General features: G+C 42.2%; 1 protein-coding gene and 1 pseudogene across 6 annotated transcripts in view; one reads left to right on the forward strand and one right to left on the reverse strand.

The window, feature by feature from the left end:
- Positions 1-23,471, reverse strand: part of PRUNE2 (prune homolog 2 with BCH domain) — a 233,612-nt gene that overhangs the window by 202,934 nt on the left and 7,207 nt on the right. The gene's annotated exons all lie outside the window — the stretch shown is intronic.
- On the forward strand, positions 22,418-23,324 carry LOC102511099 (annotated as a pseudogene).

Below are 23,471 nucleotides of genomic sequence, written 5' to 3' on the forward strand. Positions count from 1 at the left end.
ATTTTTTTCATTGATTAAAATGTTTTCTTTTTTATTGGAAAAATTGTGAGTCATAAGTAGTTTAAGTTTTTCCTTAATCGGTCCTAATGGAAAAGGAAAAAAGGGCTTCTGTGTTCTACATTAAGTTCCTAGAACTTTTTTTGGTGAACTTTCCCTCACACCAGGTCCTCTTCACCATGTCACCTCTTTGAAGCCAGCCACTGTGTGGCAGTTTGCTCCAGATACTTTAATTATTTCTTATCTCTGAGATTGGAAGGGCTGAAGCTAATTAGTCAGGTTTTCTCTCCCCATGAACAAGCCAAGATGTGCTCACAAGACTTTTCCCAGAAGCTTTGCTTTTCTGCAGTCAGCTTTTTGGTTGTCAGAAGGAAGATCTATTGCTTTAATATTCAAGCGTGTAAATGTCTCTATTTGGAACGGACGTCAGGCAGGTGACACCACACACCTGGCATGTCTGAAGCCCTCTCAGACGTGACAGTAATGAACAGATAAGTGGCTGGAAGCAGGCAGGTAGAGAAGATGCGTTTCCAGCAGGATGCAGTTATGCAGGTTTACAGGGAAACGTACAAGGGATACGCAGAGCAATCACTGTACTTTGCAAAGATGATGGTTTTTAATGATGCCATTACTTATTACACAGTGTGTTTCTCCGTGACAGAAGAACCCTCACCTTCCAAATGACCTCTCATTCTCTCTCTCTCTCTCTCAGTATTTTGCAAAGTAGGAAACTCTTTTCAAAACTAAATAGTATCTGGCACACAGTAGTTGAGTAGTCAAAAAAGATTTATTAAAATATGTGTCTTGGGGCACAGAATAGTGCAATAGGATTTAGATAAAGATGAAGATAGATACAGAAATCTGTGCATATATAAATTCTGTATTATTTCACTGGTGTTTTAAAAGCATGAACATGTTAACTAAGCACTAGCCTCTGATAAGACCAAGCTTTTCCAATGAAAATTTCCAGTTTTCTAACCCTAGGATAATATGATTTTATGGTTCTAAGTATTAAATAATCTATGTTTCAGTTGCCCAGACATTTTCCCTTTGTTTGTTCTCTTCTGTTGAGAGACCTGCCTGGAGACTCCAAAATAGCCTCTCAATATGAAAAAAATTCAATATATCTGTTTGAATTTTATTTTTATCATTTGAAGGGGTACCATCTAATGAATAGGTTATGGAAAGGTTACCTCTAATAGAGGTAAAAAAAATAGCTGAACAAATTTTTCTGCCTTGTTTTAAAGAAACTAGCCACATAAAAAAGAAAACTGTTATATGAAAGGAAGATTTTGTTGTTTTAATTTTTAAACAGGTGTCATATTGAGCCTTCAATAAAAAATATATATCCAAAGAAGGACAAATGAGAAAGGTTTAAAAATACTATGGCAACTTTAACAGTACATAATAAAAATGCATCAGACCACCAAAATTTTCACCATAATAAACAGCTGTAAAATGGATGACATCAGCTTTAAATTTTTTTTTCACTCATCTTGTAAAATAAGACTTTGTTCATTTGGGCTTGTGGTTATATGTTCAATGATGAATTATGTAAATCTTTGAATTAAAAACCTGAATTTTCTTACCATTTTGTTTTCCTTAAGAGAGTCCTCTTTCTGAGTAATTTCTTCAGAAGTTTAAAATTCCAATGACAACCATAATATTACATCTTAATTTCTTAATACAGTGGTGTCTGCTCTGAAAATTCCAAATATTCGAAACTATTAGCAACCTAACATTTCTGCCTGATGACTACTGCAGACCCACTGCTCTGTGTATAGATGTGAAGCCTTCGGAGGCATTGATGTAGAAGCAAACAGTCCTACTAGAAATAGTTGTCCATTACTCACCAAATAACAGTTACAGAAGTGAGTCTATGGTTTGAAGACCCAAAGGAGTAATAGCATCTCAGCAGTGACCCTGAACTGATTAAGAAAGTATTGTTTATCTTCACTCACGAATCGGTCTTAGTCCTCCCAAGTCTTTTTAGTTTTTGGTAGTTTGTTTCTATTTCAGAAGCCTATAGCAACTAAAAGCCCCTAGATCATATTAAATATAAATTTTCATCAAAGGAAAAACAGAGAGCAAGACTCCTCAATGTGTATGTGTGTGTGTGTGTGTGTGTATGTATGTGTATGTGTTTATGTGTGACTTTTAAATTCACTCATATCTTGAGATCTTCAGAATCTCAGAGTGGAAAGGAGGGGAGAAGATGTTTAAAAAAAACAAAACCTCTTGATGCTTAAGTTTCTGGATATGGTGGGAGGAGAGTCCTGGTAGTAAAATGTGGGTGGGAGCAAGAAAAGATGGAGAGAATGTGGGATCGTCAGATGCGGGAGGTGGTCCTCTCTTCCCACTCGCTTGGTGGGCAAATCTCAGCTAACTGGAGAGAGATAGGCAAGTGGCAACAACCAGTTAGCAGCAACAGTCACAGCAGAAAGCACCTCACTGTCTCACAACCCCAGGGGGCGCCATTCACACTCCACGGAGTTGTGCCAGGTGCCATTCACATGCATCTAAAGCGAATGGTGCCTCCTGAGAAACTGTGGAGCCAGTCCCCTGGATTATGTGGGTTCTCTCATCCTGGCATTATTTCACAAAATGCTCAGAATCCTAGGCAGGAGATCCTTTATCATTCCCAAGTTGAGAAGTCTGGTGCACAGAGACTATCCAAGGTAACCGCCCCAGGACTGGCATTCCCGAAGCCGTGCATTTGACTGCACATTTGACTGCTTCCTGCTCGACAGTGGCGCGGACTGTGTCTGGTAACCCCATGCCTCCGAGGCTCTGCACAGTCCTATCTCACTCTACCTCCTAGGCTGCTTCATGTGTGTTTTAAAAATTGCCATGGTCAACTTTTGATTATCTTGAGGCAAAAGGGGCAAACACGAATTACTATGGTAATTTGGAAAAATTATGCTATAGGTAATGCCATTGTAAGAAATGAAAACAATAAATATTTATAGAGATCAGCATAGACAACAGCACATTTAGAAATTCAGGCAAGGTTTTATTGGGGCTTGTGCTGTAGCACAAGGGAGTGAAAGCAAGTAATAGGTGCCCTCGTTTGCTTCCTGAAGGGGAGTGAGCTGGTCCCTTAAATGGGGTGAGGGTAGGGGTGGGCCCAGGGGTCGGGCTGGAGGGGTGGCTTAGGTGACCAGCCTACCTACTTAGTGATACTGTGTGCAGCGATCATGCGCAGGACCCTGGTGACACCTCAGAAGTGGTGGTTGGGTTTTCGGTCTTTTTGTATCTTCTTGTTCTTGATTGGCCCTAACTGTGTGTGCACACAGTTATTTTTAAGTCCCTTATAATTTCTGTGTATCTGTTGTCCTGTCCCAGTGCAAGCATTGCAGCCCAGGGTCCCAGGTCCCAAGGTCCCAAGTTCCAGCCTGTCTCACTTGGGAGGACTGACACCTCCTTGCAGCCATCTCCACTGAGAGCATAGATCTGCCAGCCTTGCCACGGAGACCGTCTCTGGGGCACGTTCCAGACCCTTCTCTCAGCCAGTCCTCCTGGAGTTCCTCCCCAGCTCCTTGCCCCTCCAAGAGCTCTTAGGCAAGCCTCTCCCTCTAGAGAATGGGGGAGGGGTACCGGGCAGTGAGGTGCAAAACCCAGTCTGTTTTCATTTCTCCTGAACCCTGCTACAAACACAGTGAGATTCACCATACATTACAGATCACTGAAAAACAGCATGGGGACACAGGACAGGGGCATTAACTGCCCCTTAAAGTGTGAGAAGCGTCTCTGAGAAGGTCCGTCTTCTAGAGAAGGCAGGTGAGAGCTTCCCAGGCCGAGAAGTCCCAGGGGCCTGTACCTTCCCACGCATCTCATGAAGTTAAAAACTACTGAACACAACGCTTATGGGAAACACACACATGCACACACACACACACACACACACACACACACACACACACACCCCTGCAGACTCCTTATCAGTCAGAGATTCAGGTGAAAAGGCATGCTGTCTGTGATTTGCTTTCACACACCCCAGGAGACAAACATGTACGTGTACAGTGTGGAAATAGATGAAACAGATAGGCAAAGCGTTGGTTATCGTGGAAGGTAAGTGTCAAGGGTTGAGTTTCATCCTTGCAAAATTCACATTTTGCGGTGCTAAAATCCCAGTGCCTCAGAATGCGAATACATTTGGAAGTGGGGTTGTTGCAGATGTAACCAGTGGATGGGGTCATGGGGATGGGCCCTAATCCAACAGGGCTGTGTCCTTATAAAAGGGGGCAGTCTGGACCCAGAGACACGTATGGAGGGAAGACGATATGAGGGCTCTGGGAAAAGACCATCCAGAGGCAAAGAACAGCTGAGACCACGAGAAGTCAGGAGAGAGGCCCGGAGCCTCCCTGGTGCCTTCAGAGGGAGACGGCCTGGCGGGCGCCCACATCTCAGCCTTCCAGCCTCCGAACTGTCAGGCAATACGTTTCTGTTGTTTAAGCCACTCAGTTTTGGGTACTTGGTTTCGGCAGTCCTGGGAGACTCATACACTAAGTCTGAGGTCCACTGAGGGTTCATTATGCAATTCTTTCCATTTTTGTATATGTTTGAAATTTTCCATAATACAAAGGTTTTTTAAAAAGCTGGCTCGTACAGAGTCTCAGAAATATTAATAATTCAGCTGTACTCTGCTACAGCACTCCCTGAGGAAAACACCCAAGTACCGAAGTAGCCCAGATGTCCAAAAATACAGCTGGTCCCCTGTTCAATCCACAAGTCTAATTTCACATCTGTAATCCCTTTGCAAGGAATGGCTGGTAAGTCTCCCAAACAAGGCGCCAGAGAGCTCCGTGGTGCCTCTTGGCTCTTTCAGGCTCCAAACAGCGCATTCTCCTCCTAAGCATAATTGCAGGCAGCCTCGCAGTGCCTCTGAAAACCAGGCGAGGAGGGAGAAGGCGTCTTGCGGCAGAAACCCAGGATGAAAGCTTGTGAGAATTAGTTTTCTACCCCAACGTGAACAGGCAACCGGATACACTATAGTGGCGCCATTTAACACTCGGCGGGCAGGTTAAGAAAAAGTACACCATGAAGTACATTAAATAACCTCATAGTCACATTTAAAGGCCAAGTGAACCAGAGCCACTACAAGTACTAAAATACATGAGAACCAAAGCCGTCAGCATCTTCCATACCATATGCTTGTAAATGTTATTCTGCGGGGAACCAATTAAAACTATGGACTACTCAGAGCACAGACATATGGAACAAAACAGGGCAACTTGTCTTGTCACCGTGGTGCTTGCTCAGTACATCTATTAGGGCGAAGTAATCCTGAATGATTAGTAAGAACAAGTGCTCGCTTAACTATGGCTGCCAAAGGGCAACACCAGCACGTAAAGCTTCTGCTTTGCTTGTGGCATCACTCAGAGTTCTAAAAGCTCCGGCGGAGAGCCTGCTGCCTTCAGAGGCACGTGAAGTACCAACTGCGTTAAACACGAAAAATACAATCACGGCAGCAAATTGCTAGTCAGGCTAGGTCTCAGCTGTTTCACCTGTTGCATTGGGAAGATAACCATATTAATGTTCTCCGAAACCTACAGGCTTCCTAGTAAAACCACTTAAAAAGTGCAGGCAAGGGCACATTGGGAAGTATAATGCCTTGAATCAGGGTCGCGTATTTTTTTATTGTTACTGATGGAGAGAAGACATGCAAAGACCTCAGACTAAGCAAGTACCAAAACCGACTTTGATAACTCTAAAGTTAAAAATGTAGAGAGAGCTTTATTAAGTTTTCCTGACATTAAAAAGAAATGAACACTATTTTAAAAACGTGAGTTACATTCCTAGGTCAGTCTAATCGGCAAAAGACCGTTAACATTTTCCATCCTGTCACTGGAGCTTCATTTGGCAACGCAGCTTAATTTAGAATTAATGTTAAAGGTACCAGACATATAAATTCTAATAAGACAGTTCGAACATCCTAGGAATAATGCGGGATCTGCAGATTCAAGCAATACCTCAGATACAGTGCATGCGAGAAATACAGCAGAAGAGATTAAGGACAAGAGTAAAAGAGCTTATAGCTGAAGGAACGTATTAACTTTCACAAGATGAGATCAGAAAGAGGGGCCGGGGGGAGTACTGTAGTGCCAGGGTGGGGGCTGCATTAATTAATAATAAATGAACACCAAAATGTCAGTAACCCATTTCAAAACACTAAATCCATGTGCACACAATCTACATTCATCATCTGAGTAAGCCCTAAACCTAGCAACATTCTGTGCACATAGTGAACAGGTGCTCAATAAATGTTTGTAAGTGAATGAATGAGGAACACGGGCACGGGGACTCTTCTACACTTAAGCCAGATCACTGCTAACCATCCTCTTTCCTATCGACATCCCTCTGACAAGGCTCTTAAATGGGAGAACATCAAAATCACAGAGCGGGCGCAAGAGGCATGAAGAAGAACTTTCAAAAACACACAACCTTGGTCCTATCTGCTATATTCTCATCAGATCTGAAGTGGGGCCCAGGTGCCTGGGTTTTTAACAAGCGCCCCAGGTAAATGTGATGCACATTGAAATTTAAGACTCATGGCTCTACGATATGACAATAATAGAAAATGCTATTTCCCATGAGGTAGAGGAAATCACTCCCACAAGTTGGCTTGCAAAACCCACTTCAAGAGGAATGATTCCCCTAGACACAGAAAGGCAGTCCCGAGTTTTAGGGAAAAAAAATTTTAATAGTTAAAGGGAAATAAAAATGTACAACTAATACTCAGAACTCCAAATCTCTATGGATTTGACTGAGGTGAGTCACAGGGTCTGTCAAAGATACTTCTACAAATGCAAGGAATAGCTTGTTCTGCTTAGGAATATGAGAACTCCGTGTCCCTGACCCACACAGCCAGAGAGACCAGGGACAGGGTTTCTCCTGGACACATCACTGCCCCTCTCTGGGGCCAGTTTCCTTGAACTTTTCAGGACTTTTTCACAGCAAGCAATGGATGCTGCGATGCTGATTCCACAGACACACCTACATGAACAGCTGCCTTTTAACGTTTCCCTCTCCTTCCTTTGATTAATCTCCTCTTTCTGTGCTACCCAGGGCTCCTCCCCTCACTCACGGACACAGCTATCACACTTAAAGGTGGTGGGTTGAGGTGAGGCTGGAGACCATCCTTTCATTTTTGGTGAAACTGACAAACAGCTCCTCAGTGCCTGCCAATCATTTTAGGGCTTCTGTTTCTAATATTGCTACTACCCAAACACGCCACTTTACTCATTAGTTTAAAAATAACCACTAGATCCTGGAAGCGACTTAAACCCAAGAGGAAGATTTATATATGATCACCCCAATGCCTGCCATCTCTAGAATTGCAGTGACTCCAGAGAAATGCTTATCAAACTGCATTACATGAAATATTTCAGCCGTGCAATTTAATACAGGTTGACACGTTTGAAAGAAGGTTGCCTCCTCAGGACACCATAGGCTGCAAAATGCATTCAGATAAAGAGGGAGGAGACACAAGGTACTGATTCTAACTCTACTACTAACTAGTTGTGGGGCCTCATTTCAGCACTGCAGTCTTCTCAGCCTCAGATTCTTTACCTCTAAAATAAGGAAGCTGGACCACATGATCACTAAGATGTATTTCAGCTTTAATGCTCCAGAACAATTCTACAAAAGAAGATGGGTGTGGAAGAGGGATCCCAGGGGGACTTGCATTTTAAAAGAGAAACTGTATTTTTCATTTTTTTTTAAAACAAAAGAAAGGCATTCTAATGATGGAATTCCAAGTTCTGCTGCACTCAAGACTTCAAGGTGACTTTTTAGGAATCCCTCCAATCATACTGCTCCAAAGAGGTCTCTCTTGGCTGTTGACTTTCTCCTAAGTTTGTTTGATTAACACCTTTAAAACACTGAGACAGCAGAGTACAGTAACCAAGTATGGTCAAATGAATAACCTACTATTTGAGGAAGGAAATTTTTCTCTGGATTATAAATAATGCACAGTTAAAGGCTTTTACAGGGACAAGCAACTGCTGCCTCTTATAATATCACTTCCAACCACTGGGACTTGGAAAGACTGTCTGGTGGATATACTTGGCTCAAGACAGGAAATAAAATCTCCTTCGGTACAGTGCAAAGAGGTACCGTGACCCTCAGTGGGATCTGGACCCAGAAGGAAGTGGGGATTTAGCAGGGTGTTGTTATTGACAGATTCTGGGGCTGATCAAGCTGCTCAGCAAGGCAGAGTTAGGGATCAATAGCCACATCAGCGAGATGCTGCGGGTCCTGCTGATTTCTCAGAAACTGTGCTTCACAAAAGAAAGGTCAGTGCTATGGTCAATAGATAGTCCTTGGGGCCACTGGAGACGCCAGGCATTGATGACTGTGAGCACAAGAAAGCAGACTGACCTCGAGGACAGTGCAGCCAATTAGTTAGGGAAGCAAATTTTCTCTTTAAACTCTGCTGAAGAGGAGAAGGAAAAGGTAAGAGCAGTGGAGCAGTCTCTACTCCTTAAGTACATGGACATGTAAGAGATTTGAAGGTGGGAATTTTTTGGAGGAGAGGAGCAAGCAGATCCTGATGAAGAAAGTAAACTATAATGTCCTTGTGAAGAAGTGACAGCCCCCTTGGTTTGGTTTTTCTCATCCACAGTCAAGTCCAACTTCTAGCTGTGTAACGAAAAATCTCTTAGAGAGAACCAGAAATGACCCAGTATCTAGAGTTCTCCAATCCCTAGAGCAACACTCTGTTGATCGGTTTCTGAGATGTAGGGCAGATCACCCACTTCAGGGAAGTTAGAAGGTGCACAGAAAGGATTTCTTACAAGGAGTAAGATTATTAAGTAGCCTACAGGGATTTTTCTCCCTTTATGATCTGTAAAAGCTGAAGCAGACAAAGTATCCTTTCCTCTGGGCTTAATGGATTCCATGGCAGGTACCATCAGGATTAGAGCATTTCTCAAGCTCTCTTCTAAAATCATAAAAAGTCCAACTACTTGTCCTGATTAACCCCCACCTACTCACCCACCCAAAAGCCATCTGAAGTACAAGGCATTACTCTCCTTGTAAAGCATATATTTTAAAATATATAAATACACAGAGACTTCTCTTTCAGTTTTCTGTATCACCAAAATGTTCTATCAGCACATAAAATCAAGAATAATGAAATAAAGCATTTTTATTTTCCACAAGGATGAACTAATGATAATAGCTTACACTGTAATAATTCCCCGGGTATAATAGCCAAATCCATAGCTTTTATCCCAATTGACCTTCACAGTCATGCTGAAAAGTAAGCCAGGGAGGCTGTGTATAGGAAAGCATTCCCCTGAGAAACAGAGTTCCAGAGAACACCAGCAAACAGCTTGGAAAACATTGAGTTTAACAATGTTTATACATATGTCATGATAAATGTCTACAGTTGCATTTTAGCTCTGCTATGTTCAACAACACTTGATCAATGTTTACTGATCCTCAGTGTGTCAGACACTATTCTAGGAGTTGTCAGCCACATAGGAGAAAATATCTGCTTTTATGTAGCTTATATTTTAATGGGGAAAATAAAATGCAAAAGATTTAATTTATAAAATAAATCAATAACATATGAAATAGGGATTAAAAAACAGGAAAAATATAACAGGAAAGGTAATGGGGTGTGTGTGTGGGTGTTTATAAGCCTGTGTGCTGGGGGAGGGACAATGTTTTAAATAAGGTGGCCAAAGAAGGCTTCCTGAGGTGATAGCTAATCAAGGCCCCAGCGGAGGTGAAGGAGGAATTGTCACGTATCCAGAAGAAAGGCATTCTGAGCAAAGGGTCCAGGAAAGGCCGGAGGTGGGACTGAATCAGGGAGAAGGATTCAGATCTGATTAAAACTTGGCCCTATGTTTCATTTCTATTATAGAGATTTCTCAGTCTTTTAAGAAAGAGATCTAACATTTTAAAAAGCCAGGCATGTTTTAAGTACTCATAATTCACAAGTCTTGTACTTTACTGTCAGGAATCAGAGTCTTTCATTTGTGGTCTTCAGACACTTTCCCTGGGGATTCCCAGGACACTTTTAGAAGGGTCCAAGATGTGAAATTTATTTTCATGAAAGTGAGAAGACATTATGGGGGGACCTTTTTACTGAGCAGATATTTGCACAGTGGAACAAAAGCAACAGTGAGTAAAACCGCTGGGGCCTTAGCAAGAATCAAGGTGATGGCACTAAGGTAGACCAGCAGTCCCTGCATTGTTTCCAGCCATGGTCTGCACAACAGATGTTGCCAGTTTCTTTTAAGACTGTCCTTGACAAAACGATTAAAAAATACTAAGTTAATTAAATCTCAAACCTCTTTTAAATGCTCTGTGGTAAAATGGAACATATGCATAAAATACTCCTGCTGCATTCTGCAGACCCTTGGTTGTCCAGAATGAAAAGGAGGTGTGCAGTTATTTGATCTGTGAGCTGATTAGCTGCTTCTCACTAAATATTTTTGTTTGGGAAAATACAGTTATTTTTAATAAAATAAATTACTTTGTTAACATGTAATGGGCTTATGTTATTTTTAATAAATATTAAAAATTTTCATTTTAATTCCTGATATGATAAATATTGATAGATACAACAAACATAAATAGAAGCTTTTGTCATCATTCATTTTTAAGAGCATAAAGGATCCTGAGGCTAAAAAGTCTGAGAAACACTATACAAATAAAAGAGCAAGAATACCATGTACGGGCACATACATGAGTGACTGCATATGCTTATGTATATATTTGGGATTTTTTAATTGAGGTGAAATTCACATAACACATTAGTCATTCTAAAGTGAACAATTCAGTGACATTTAGTACATTCAGAATGTTGAGCAACCATCATACTATCTAATTCCAAAACATTTTCATCACCCCAAAAGGAAACTCTGCGCACATTAAGCAGTTTCTTCCCATTGTCCACCTGTGACCCCAGCCCCTGGCGACCACCAATCTGCAATCTGTATCTAGGGATTTACCTATTCTGGACATTTCATATAAACAGAATCAAACAATACGACCTTTTATGACTGTCTTCTTTCACTTTACATAATGCTTTCAAGGTTCATCCACATTATAAGATGAATTACGAGTGCTTAATTCTATATATATTTGTCTTTAATTAATTATGCATCTTCACATACTCTTTTAAGGATACATGTATGATCTCTGGTTAGAAAATCTCTAATTCAATATGGAGACACAAGGATGTGTTTATAAGATAATATTTGTCTCAATATTTACCACAGCTCATTATAGATTTCAACGGTGCAAGTTATTTCTGTTTATAGTGTGCCTACAAAACAATCATGAGGCAACTTCCCCAAATACTGAGGTGAATGTCAATCAATGCACAACAAGTATGATCGCCATTCTCACCACCAAGTGTATAAAGCCCTTAATTGTGAGTGGTGGAAAATATTGCTCATTTCACATCTTCTAACTAGATGTGTTTGCACATATAGGTAACTTTTTTGTTTGTTTAGGGCTGCTGACTTAGACAGAATGAGCAGTTCACTAGAATGGGGAGAAAAAGGAATTTTGAGACAGGAAGCCTGGGTTGGACCCCAGCTCTGCTGTTTGTTAATATGATGCTTCCATATTTACTTCCTCTTCACGCCTCAATTTCTCACTTTAAATGAGAGAACTGTCTCTCTGAGCTTTTGTACATGTCTCCATCTAGCAGGAATCATTCATACACCACCTTCAAGATTTCGGCTCCATCCATTGATCACCTCTATTATTTGCTTACATTTTAAATGACTCACTTTTTCATAAAAGCAAATTTATTTCAAAAGAAAACTGTATTATTACTACTAAATATGGTAAAACAGTGTCACTTGCAAATAGAAGAAAATTTAATGAACCACCTCTAGTCTTCCAAGTATCCACATTATATCATCTTATTTCCTACAACACAAACCATCCCACATTTTGGATAATACTGCTCGTTCAGCCCTGACCAACCCTTTTCATGAATCAATAAGCTGTGGCCTTGCTTACTTTTAGCAGTTAAGATTCATTACTCATTCTCATTCCCTTGTGAAAGGCTGATGAAAATACTTATAGCTTTGGGTACCACACTAATCGTGCAGTGCTTGGCAGAGCTTTGAGACAACAGGATGTAAGTGACATCCTTAGCTTGGGGCTTGTTTTGAACATGAGAACCCATGTGAATTTAGGGGAAAAAATCCCCAAATAGTTACAATATGCTCCTGAGGACACCAATCAATTTGGACCACATTTCTGTTTCCTTGTCTCTTGGAGTCTTACCTGTAATGAAAGGGATACAAGATGCTAGGAGGCAGTAGGCACCTGAAACCCCTTCTCTTGGGCACAGAAGTTACTCCAGGGAAATACATGATCTTCTGAACTATTTATACTACAGAGGCTGTTGCAGACTGATTGTAAAAATGGTCCCTCTCTTTATCCATGTCTCTACAGTGTAACTTTGCAGCTCCTCCCATCAAGAGGTGAGGTGAGTCTATCCCTCCACCCCTTGAATCTAGACTGGCTTTGTGATTTGCTTTAGCCAATACATAAGAGAGTTCAGAGTGGGTAAGAAAGTTAAAAGAGATCACATATGCATCACACTTAGCACAGTTCCAGGCACATAAGTCCTGGTTAAGTGGTAGCAATTATCACCAAGGGTATGTATGCTATAAACAGCACGTACCAGGAATACCACTCTGTTCCAGGGCCATCGGTCTTCGTATGTTTCCTTCACACTTCTCCTCTCCTCTCCCCACCCGCCTCCTTCTGGCTGGGCCCAGATGCTATCAATTGATCAATGGCATAACCAGGTAAAGAACTTGCACAAAGCGCACACTGGTTACAGTTTCCAAGAAAGAATTAACTGGTCTCCCCTTGAATTCACCACAACCTCAGGTCCACCCTGGAGTTAAGGATATTTGTGACACAATCTATTTGGGGCTAGTTTAATTGAAAATATCCTCCTTGGGTAATTCTGAACCCATACTGAAGAACTAGGAAAACAGACACCATTTATTGAGTGTCACTGGCTAAGTGCTTCCTATGCACTATCCCATTTAATCTTCTCTCTGAACCCCCTGAGATGGATTCTATACTGTCCCCATTCTACTGATGAGAAAACTGAGGCTTGGAGATATGAATAATTTGTCCAATTATGTGGAAGGTGCTGTAAGAAAATTAAACAAGAATTGATTCGTGCTCCTCAGTCTTTCAGTACTAGAGATCCTTTTAATCTTCTTGTCCCTTTATGGATTCCACATTTTGAGAGTTTTTATTTACCACATAATGGCACTATTGGTTTTGAAATATTAAAATAAATCCCTGTCTTGGGAGATCGGGAAGTACTGGAGATCCCAGTTTAGAACTGTTGAGCTAGCCTCAGCTCCCCATCTTGCAGCTGAAGACACAGAAGCTCATAAAGGATCAGGGATCTACCAAGGCCACAGTGCTCCCAGGCAGAACGGAAAGCACGAAAATCAGGTCTTGCTATTCCCTGACGCGGTTTCTCTTTCCACGACAAAATTCTGCCTCCGGAACTTGCACTCGTCACAGGGACAACGTGGAACCAAATCACCAGTAGGAGGAGACAGGATGAAGGAAACAATTATTGAAGAGGCTTCTCACATATTTAAAACCTTCATGGCACCTGCTCTATCTGTGTCACACCTTTTGGCTAAGTGATTGTTTACCCAAGAGAAGGTTTTGACACCATGAAGAGGAAAAGGGGGAAAATAAAGATCTTTCTAAAGACAGGCAATGCCCAAAGCAGATTAAAAATACATGTAAAGATGACTCATGCGTTTCTGGAGTAAAGGGTTCCTACAAGGGGATACAATGGGATGCTAGGAAGGATGGTGAACTGGGCCATCACTCTTCTTAGCTTGGGGCTCGCTTTACAAGACGGCATCATATCTTTCAGCTTGGTGTGGCAAAGGTGGGACAGTGGAAGAAAGCTTCATGCAATAAATGGGACAGATGCAGGACTTCAAAGCACAAAGTAAATGTGAACGTTATGTGAGGTCTTGCCCAGGGAAATATAGGGCTGAAGATCTCCCATCATATGCCTAGACACCCACAGATCCTGATTCCCTGGGGTCTCCCAGGACAGCTAAAGGCAAAGAGGAGAGGGGAAGGGAAACAACCATCGATGCTCTCTGAGCATCTCTTATCACAGGACAGGCAGTAGACTAGGATTCAGAAGACACGAACAGAATGAATCTTCACAGCAGCAACCTCAGGTCAAGTACTGGCTGCATCAAAAGGCAGCAAAGGATGGTGGGCATGAATTTAGCCTTGGAAACTAGATGGCTTGGGCTTCAAACTTGGCTCTCCCCCTTCCTACCTGCATGGGTTCAATCAAGTTAATCACCTGTATCTACCTCAGTTTTCCCATGTACAAAATGGGTATAATTGTACCTACCAAATAGGGTTATTGTGAGGGTGAAATTATTTCATGAATATTTAAAGAATATATATAATGCTCTTAAAAGTGGTCATGGCCACATAAATATTAAATAATATTACAATTATGAGTAAACCAAGGCCCAGAGAGGTTAAGAAACGTACCCAAATTCACACAGCTAAGAAGTCACTGAACTTGATGTTCTGACTTCATGACCCTTGCTCCTTTCCTTCCACCTTGGGGTTGCTCAGGCTGAGTTGATGGGACATGAGACAAAAGCAGCCATCCAGGCCAGAAGCCACATTATGTTCCCTAGTAAACTCCCCCCACAGCTCTAACCTGCATATCTCTACCCCTGTCCCCCAAGACCAGTCCCCTAGGGCCGAGCCACTGACTTCTGGACAGAAGTCCTGTGCCTCTCCTCCTGCTCTTGTCTGGAGTTTCCCATTCTGGGTTCCCTACTGTGTTAAGAGAGACAGAATTCTGTATTAAGGGAAAAGGAATTGGAAAGGGCCAAGTGGTCTGTAGGAAACAGAGTGTGAACAAAGAACACATCAGAGAAGCAGTGTGACCAAGCAAGAGCCATCAACAAAGGGGTATAACTAATAAAGGAACATCATCCACAACACAGCATCACATACAAATGTGCACCACTAACAACAGCGAGCGGGAAAAGGAAACAGAAAGTAGGAGAGCATCCAGATGCCAAAGGACTGTCTGAAAGACCGTACCAAATAAGGATAAGAAAAATAAAAAATAATTTAGGTAAAGAGAGAGACCAAACAGTGGTAAGGGGAAGTGACAACAGTTTTAAGAGGAAAAAAGTTGGATTCTAACATTACATGTTCTGTGGCAAGTCCCCTGCTCAGAGGAAAGTGCAGTGAGGCAGCCCCTCCTCTGGGAAAACACTCCATTTCAGTTGGGGGCAGCCCCCTCCAGATTCTAACGCACCCTTTAAAGGGGCCATGAATGGTGCCTCCTGTCTCCCAGTGAATCAGTGCCCTGGACCCTCACAACTGAAACCGGTGGTTGGGGGCTGGCAGCATCAGTATTACCTGACAGCTTGTTAGAAGTGTAGAATCCCAGGTCCCATCCTGAACTGCACTGAATAAGAATCTGCTCTGTAACAGGCTCCCCGGATGACTCGTACGCACATGAAAGTTTAGTCAGTGCCACCATACTGACAGCTCTTTCTGAAGTGAGGCTGTTACACCCCTGATGTGGGTCAAAGAGGAAATATGGGGGATGGGGGTGTAGCTCAGTGGTAGAGTATGTGCTTAGCATGAGTGAAGGTCCTGGGTTCAATCCCTAGTACCACCACTGAAAAAAAGAGGAAATATAAATTAAGACTTTTAGATATAGTATACTAGAAATTTAGCTCCAACATTCATTAGTTGTGTTCCCTTAAGCAAATCATTTGGCCTCTCTGAGCCTCAAAGTCCCTCTCCACATACTGAGCTTAATGGTACCTTTTCCCACCTTCTTTACCCAGTCATCTGTCAATGCACATTTAGGTTGCTTCCATGTCCTGGCTATTGTAAACAATAGTGCCCTGTTTTTAACTCGGCTATTTTCTTTTATGGAGATGAATCCAAATCATCAAGCTCCAGTTGAAACCTTCAGGCTATCTTTGGAAAGTGTGGACCAGTTCCTACAGATACTACTGGAAGCAAAGGTGTGAGACTCAGAAGACACAGGTTCTACGCCCAGCGTGGCCACTTACCAGCGTGTGTCCTTGGGCAAGGCTGGATTTCACCTCTCTAGCCCTGTTCTTCTCATTTGTGACATAGATAAAACAACATGTGCCCTACCCAAGGTTGATCAAATGAGATCACATGGGTGCAAGCAGTTATGAAGTGCGATCCTATGGCTTGCTGCTAAATTAAGACAATCATAATACAATCTATATCACATCAAGTACAACAGCAACTAGCTGGGCTCCTCCACACAGCCCGACTTTTTTTCACACTTACTTTTTTTTTTTTTTTAATGGAAGTACTGGGGATTGAACCCAGGACCTCATGCATGCTGAGCATGTGCTCTACCCCTGAGCTATGCCCATTCCCCAAGGCTCAAATTTTTTTTTGAAATAATTGAGAGAGAAAGTGAAAAGAAAAAGAGGAAGTGGTCTCCTTAGACAGAGTCTGCCTCATGGTCTCAAACAGCAGTTGTAACTGGTGTGGCTGTAGATTGTGTTATAATTCTCTTAATTTAGCAGCAAGGCAGCTTCAGATTATTTGATCTGATTCTTGTTTTAAATCAGCATAGTACTGTACAGGCTCTCAGACTTGCCAGGTGCACAGACCTAGGTGTCGAAAGAGTTCTGAAACTTTTGCTTGGCTCTGTCACATGTTCTATGGGACAAGCTAACTTCTCTGAACTTCTCTGAGTCTTGAAATTTGGTGGATTTCATCCAGAAATCAATTTGAAAAGATTTATCAAGAAACATGAGACTATTTGTATCTTTCCCTCCAATAATTGCATACTTGAAAAGCTATTTTAAGGACCTTATCCTAAACAGGACAAAATGTTTTAGATACAAAGATATTTGTTAAAGTGTAACTAACAATAATAATTTAAAAAGGGACAAAGTGTTTATCCACAATGTTTATCTTTTTATAAAAATGCATGCAATTATTTAAGATGTTGATTCAGAATCCTGTGCTATATCATGGGGAAATATTTACTATATTATGTTAAGTAAAATAAAAATCAGAGTACCAAAATGCATAACTAGCCTATTTTAATCCTATGCACAGGAAAGAAAGACTAAGAAAACTGCTTGCCAAAATATGGTCAGCAGTCATGCTTCGATGAGAGTAATTTTTAGTTCTAGCTTTTTTCCTCTTGTTTATACTCCATTCTCAGCTTTCCTCTACTTCCCAAATTTGCTTTAATGTTCATTTGTTATTTCATAGATAAATGAAGCCTAAAACCGAGTATCAGGAGGTCAAAATAGACAAAGTCTAACGCTACTTGTTTCAATGTTGAGGATCTATCCTTCTATGACAGCTTCAAACGTAAAAGTCTGTCATTAAAATAGCTAACAATTTCAAAGCAAGAAATCACTAACAAAAGACTACAGCTACCGAATGCTGCATTTAGACACATGAAATCCCCATGCCTGTTTCCACAGCACCCTCAGAAGTGACTGGCCAGGGTGTGCCCAGTGTGACACAGCCATCGGGGTGGCTGCATATAAACCCTGCTGAGAGCAAAAGTTCAACAAAGAAGCCAGCAGTAAGACGCATGACTCAGTGTTTATGAGAGTGGTCAGAGCAGTCTGTGTACATGCTAGCCTATGGACCCCTATGAGTGTGGATTGGTTTCTACAGCGATGTCATGCTTGGTCAGGAGGCTATCTTAGCATGAAATAATCCCACAGAAGTGAAAAATAACATCCCCCTCCCCCCCCCATAAGGCTCAGAGTGACATAACACTTTGGAGAGCTAATGAATTTTTCAAAATGTTTTCAAAGCCAGTTCTGTAATGGCATTTTGATCTGCATCCACTCAGTGAGTTTATGTCTGGATATTTTTTTCTCCTTTAGGAGACTGGAGCCAAGGGTGATTGGAGCCAGGCCTCAGCCAAGCAGCAGTTCACGACCAGTTATAGACCAATGAGGTTGCATTACCTCGTGCTGGACTTAACGTTAGGGTCTTAGAAAGCAAATTCCCAACTAAAGAATAGAAGACATTCAGCTAGAGAATAAAATTCTCCCTCTTGTTTATCTTTGTCTATGACCCGTATACATTTCCTAAGACCATGCTTTCAATTTGTCTGCAATCTAAAAAGAAAAAACAAAAACAAAACAAAAGTTCTGCCAGTGATCTTGGTAAACACACAAAAGATAAAACAAAACCTGAATTGAAGTTGAGGCTTGTACTAATCCACAAGGATAGGTCAAAATTCTGCTCACCTTTCTTTGAAAGAATCCAGGCCTCCAAAAGGCAGTGGCTCTGGGAGTCTGTTTACATGGTAGCTGTCAAAGGGGGAAGAATTCTACCTGGTATTTCAGCCAGGAAATGCTTCAGGCAAACCAAACCAGGCTGCTAAGGGCCAGGGGGAGATGAAAGTGTTAACGAAGCAGAGGATGGGGGGCAGTCAGAGACCTGCCCACTAGCCTCCCTGGAGGGGGACTCACGCGGACACTGCCTTCCTCAGGAATAGCCAGGCACGAGTCCTCGGTCCTCTCAGACATGCCGGTGGCAGGGGAGCAGCTAATCTATCCACCTGTCGTGACACTTCTGTCCTCCCAGAGCCAGGTGCTGGTCTGGCTGGCAACCCTGGCCACTTGCTAGGGACAATGTGTATGAAGAACGCAAAGACAAGCAAAACACCCCTACGTGAGGATAAGCCTCTGCCCCGGCTCTCCCCTCTTTTCCACTTTGGAGAGCGAGAGGCAAGCAGGCACGTTTCTGTTTTACAACCTTCAGTTAATAGATACTTTTTCACAGCAAAATAAATTAGACCTTATTGCATTGATGGGCCACTTTAAAAATTAGCCACTTATTCTAAAAGTCTTGTTTTTTTCAACTGAAAGAAAGAAATCATTCCTCTGAGGTTTCCATTAAAACCTTTCAAATAATTGAAAGTCCATCAGTTGGCTGCCCCTCCCTCTTAGGGATCCATTCTACAGGCCCGTGGTCATTGCCACAACTTCTTTATGAACTCCAGAACTAGAGTGAGTTTTCAATTCAGGATGGGAGTGGAGAATGGCTTCTCAAATCCTGAACCTGCCACCGGCCTATTTCTGCCTCCCCACATCAGCCTCACATTTTTAGCACCATCACTCCCCGCCCTGACTCATGATCCCTTGCTATAAACCATGACATTTCACATATCTGGCTTCGCTTAAGAACGAGGTCACCTACGTGAGGGAGTGTTCCAGACAATTGAAGCTTACCCTCCATGTGACAGTTTCTGTTCTATTTGTTTCTATTTTAATGATCTGAGTTGGGTTTTGTTTTGTTTTTTTTCTGAAATTGCTTTCATATTTCACCTTTCTCTTAAACAGGACACGGACCTTAAAATGATTTTTCTTCCTTGGTTATTCAGGGTCATTACTGTGAACTTCATGCCACTGCCCATGCACATATTTAGGGCTGTTCCACCTCTACCTTCCCTCTTTCCTTTCTCCCTCTTTCCCTTCACTCCTATGGGTGTCTCGAGCATCACCAGCACTTTTCTCTGGCATGGCTACGCTGGCAGACTCGAGAGCAAAAGTAGAGCTCTGTACAGCGGACAGCCTGAGTCCCAGCCCCAGCTCTTCTTGGCAGCTCCGTCCCCTGGGCTGAGCTCACCCCACCTACACTCAGTCAGTCAGTCAGTCAGTCAATCAATCAATCAAACTCATCTTTTCTGTCTCCAGCAAGAGAGTAACAACAGTAGAGAAATATGGAAAACCAGAAGTTGTGCTCACAATCTTGATGGCAAATAAGGGACAGCATCTAACTTCTTTATTATTTTTTAACTTTTTAAAGATCTTTTTTATTGTTGTTGTTGCTGTTGTTTTGGGGGAGGAGGTAATTAGGTTTATTTATTTATTTATTTTTAATGGAGGTACAGGGGATTGAATCTAGGGCTTTGTGCATGCTAAGCATGGACCATACAGCTGAGCTATACCCTTCCCCTCCCTTTCTTAAAAAAAAATCTTTTGTTGTTGTTATTGTTGTTGCTGTTTGGCTAGCTTTTTACAAAAGCTATTCTCGTCACTAAAAATTCACTAAATATCCACAAAATTTCTGGTCACTCTAAAAGCTCGCCCCACACCCTATCTTCCAAATAGTTTGACAGTCTTCCATTTTTTTTTTCACAAGGGCATACAGTGAAACAGTCTCCCAGTTTATTCAATCAAATCATAGACAGCCCAGTACCATAGTTTTCTCATAGTAGGGTCTCAATAATATTGATCAATCACTCAGTTATCCATGGGTTTTTAATACAAAACAGTCAACACAGAGAAATGAAACTCTCTTGCGTCAAAGTGAACTCACTACCTAACCCTCTCATAAACCTGCCAAGTTGCTCCCTTTCTATTTATAGAGAATTAAATGTTCCAGGAGATCTGGTGGGAAGAGGCACTCATGGACGTTGGGGAGGGTCCTAAAATGCGAGTCAGGTGATCTGGGGGCAAAGTCTGGCCCTGTCCCTTACTGGCTGTGAAACCCTGGGGAACCCGCTTCCCTCACTGAGCTCAGTTTCCTCAATTTCAAAAGGAAGTAACAGCGACCTCACAAGACCATTCTGGGTATTCAGTGGGAAAACGTATTTCTCAGAGCGAAGACAGATATTCAACAAATTTGAACTGAACTAAAAGGAGCTAAAAAGAATCCCTGTTCCTCTAAAATGTAAATAGGGCTTCCTGGCTCTCTTGTCCACTGTGGTCCTTTTCATATTTTTACTACTGTGGTTGGAGGACCTATTCTTGTCTTTGTATATACACTTGCACCAGCCCTAATACATTATTGTTCCCGTTTGTCAGATGAGGAAGTTGAGACCCCTAGAGTCATAAATAACTATGGTTGCTTGACTAGGAAGTCAGAATGGCAGAGGCAGGCTTTGAAATCAGGCATCTGGCTCCCGAGCCCACACTTTTAGCCACCATGTCATCCTGCACATAGGGGAAAGAAGTGAGCAGGAGGACAAAGGATCTCGAAGGTTCCTCCAAATCCAAAAATGCTCTATGACCTTCTTCCTAAATCTTCCTATTAGGGCCTGCAGCTTCTACTATGGGCTGCCTCACAGCTGCCAGGCTGTGGGCTCGGGTGTAGGAATGTGTGGCTATTATTGCTCCCTGGGAAGTCACCAGTCATTAAGGATGAGAACACAATACAATTTTCACTGTTTCAATGTCTACTTTCAGTGACTTGTTTTGAAGCCCCCACACGATAGTCCCAGTCACTAAAAAGCTAACTCTTTTTGTGAGTAGATGAACCCTGAACAAGATATATTCCAGATCATAGACATCACTATAAAATGTATTTATTTATTCTTGCCCATGTCCAAAAAAGGATAAACCACTTACAAAAAAAGATGCATGTACATTAAAAAAAAAAAAGGACATTAAAACAAGCACAACAAGATAGAAACTAAGCAACAAAAATAAGAAAAACTTATTTCAGAAATACTAGGCTAAGGGAAATTAAGTACCAACATAGCTTTGAGTTTCCTGGCAACCAAAGCAAGGAATAGCCAATGCATGAAGCCAAAGATAGGCAACATCATTTCAAAGAGACTCTTTCTTTACAGGCTAATAAGAGTATTTGGGAAAGTCTGGCCACAACTCTGAGAGTTAGAGGAAGTGGAGGACCATGATCATGCTCCACCATGAACAGCTGGGCTGGCTGGACAAAGGGTCTGACTCAGGACCACGTGTGGGTTTATCCCATGCAGTGAGGTCAGTGCCAGGGCTGGACAGAAATACTAGCGAGGCCAGTCTGGAAAGACTTCAGCTTCCCTCGCAAGGGCTGAAAATCTTCCCTGCCAGTCTCTCTCATGATATCTGTACTGGTCCGGAAACAGCAGGACAAGCTGGGTGAGCTTAGTGGAGCAGCTAGGATTGGAGGAGTCCAATTTTTCACCTTTGAACCACACAGCAGGAGAGCTAAAGCTCTAATAGTCCTAGTCCGTTTGCCCAGTGTGGTTTTGCAGCATACCCCATTCCCCTCCCCTGCCTCTCTTCAATCCATACATGCTTTAATGCCATCAATATTTACACAGTCTGAGCAATCATGCACAGAAGCTAGCCTCATTATTTTGCAGTAACATTTTGTAAGAAGGGTGTACCACAAGCAAAACGCTGAATGGCACTCCTTGACTTTAAGGGTTCCCACTTCCTTCTAGTAAGCCAACCAGAATTCCTGCCCACTGCCACCAGCCCTCCTTCAGATTCTCATCTCTAGGAGTATGCACCTGTTCAGCCCACTTATTCATTTATATTGAGCCACTACAGTGCCTCATGGTTTGTGCAAGCCTCTCATCTTATGGCTTCATTCATTCTAAAAACACTTTGTTCTTTTTGTGCTTAGCACAGTCATGGTGCATGGTCTCCAAAAGCACCTGAAGTGTGTAGCAGCTCCAAAGCATTGGATGTGGACGCTGAGTAAACTGACCAGCGTGTTTTCTCCTTGTCCGTCAGCTGGTCCCCACAAACTGAGAGAATATCTCCCCCTCATCTCTTTGTAAGGAACAGACCTAAGTATTCCCTGACAGGAAACGATGTAAAGAGGATACGCATGCAGCAGTTCATTAAGACTGAGGGCAAGGTCCAAACTGATATAGCCCACCCTGTGGGTTTTAAGGATGTCACCAGCATTGACAAGATCAGGGAGAATTTCTGCCTGATCTGTGACTCAAAGTGTTGCTTTGCTGTACATCATATTACACCTGAGGAGCCAAGTACTAGTTGTGCAAAGTAAGAATGATCTTTGTGGGCACAAAAGGAATCCCTCATCTGGTGACCCAGGATGTTCATACCACCCACTATCCTGATCCCCTTCAAAGAGGACTGACTTGGAGACTGGCAAGATGATTGATTTCAACCAGTTGACACTGATAACAAGTTAGAGGTGCTAACGTGGGAAGAATTGGTGTGATCACCAACAGAAAGAGACATCCTGGTTCTCGTAATGCAGTTCATGTGAAAGATGCCAACAGCAACTTCTTTGCCTCCCTGCTCTCCAACATTTTTGTTATTGTAAAGGCAACAAACCATGTATTTCTCTTCTTTGAAAAAATGATACCTGTCTGACCATTGCTGAAGAGAGAGACAAAAGACTGGCAGCCAAACAGAGCAGTGAGTGAAGTGACCGCTAGATAACATGATTGGAAGGGTCTTTGTACTTAATTAAAGATAATGTTACAATGAGGTACCACTTCACACCAGTCAGAATGGCTATTCATTAAAAAGTCCACAAACGATAAATGCTGGAGAGAGTGTGGAGAAAAGGGAGCCCTCCTATACTGTTGGTGGGAATGTAGTTTGGTGAAGCCATTATGGAAAACAGTATGGAGGTTCCTTAAAAAAACAAAAATAGACTTACCATATGATCCAGCAATTCCACTCCTGGGAATATATCTGGAAGGAATT

The sequence above is a fragment of the Camelus ferus genome, chromosome 4, assembly GCF_009834535.1.
Source record: "Camelus ferus isolate YT-003-E chromosome 4, BCGSAC_Cfer_1.0, whole genome shotgun sequence".
NCBI lineage: Eukaryota > Metazoa > Chordata > Mammalia > Artiodactyla > Camelidae > Camelus > Camelus ferus.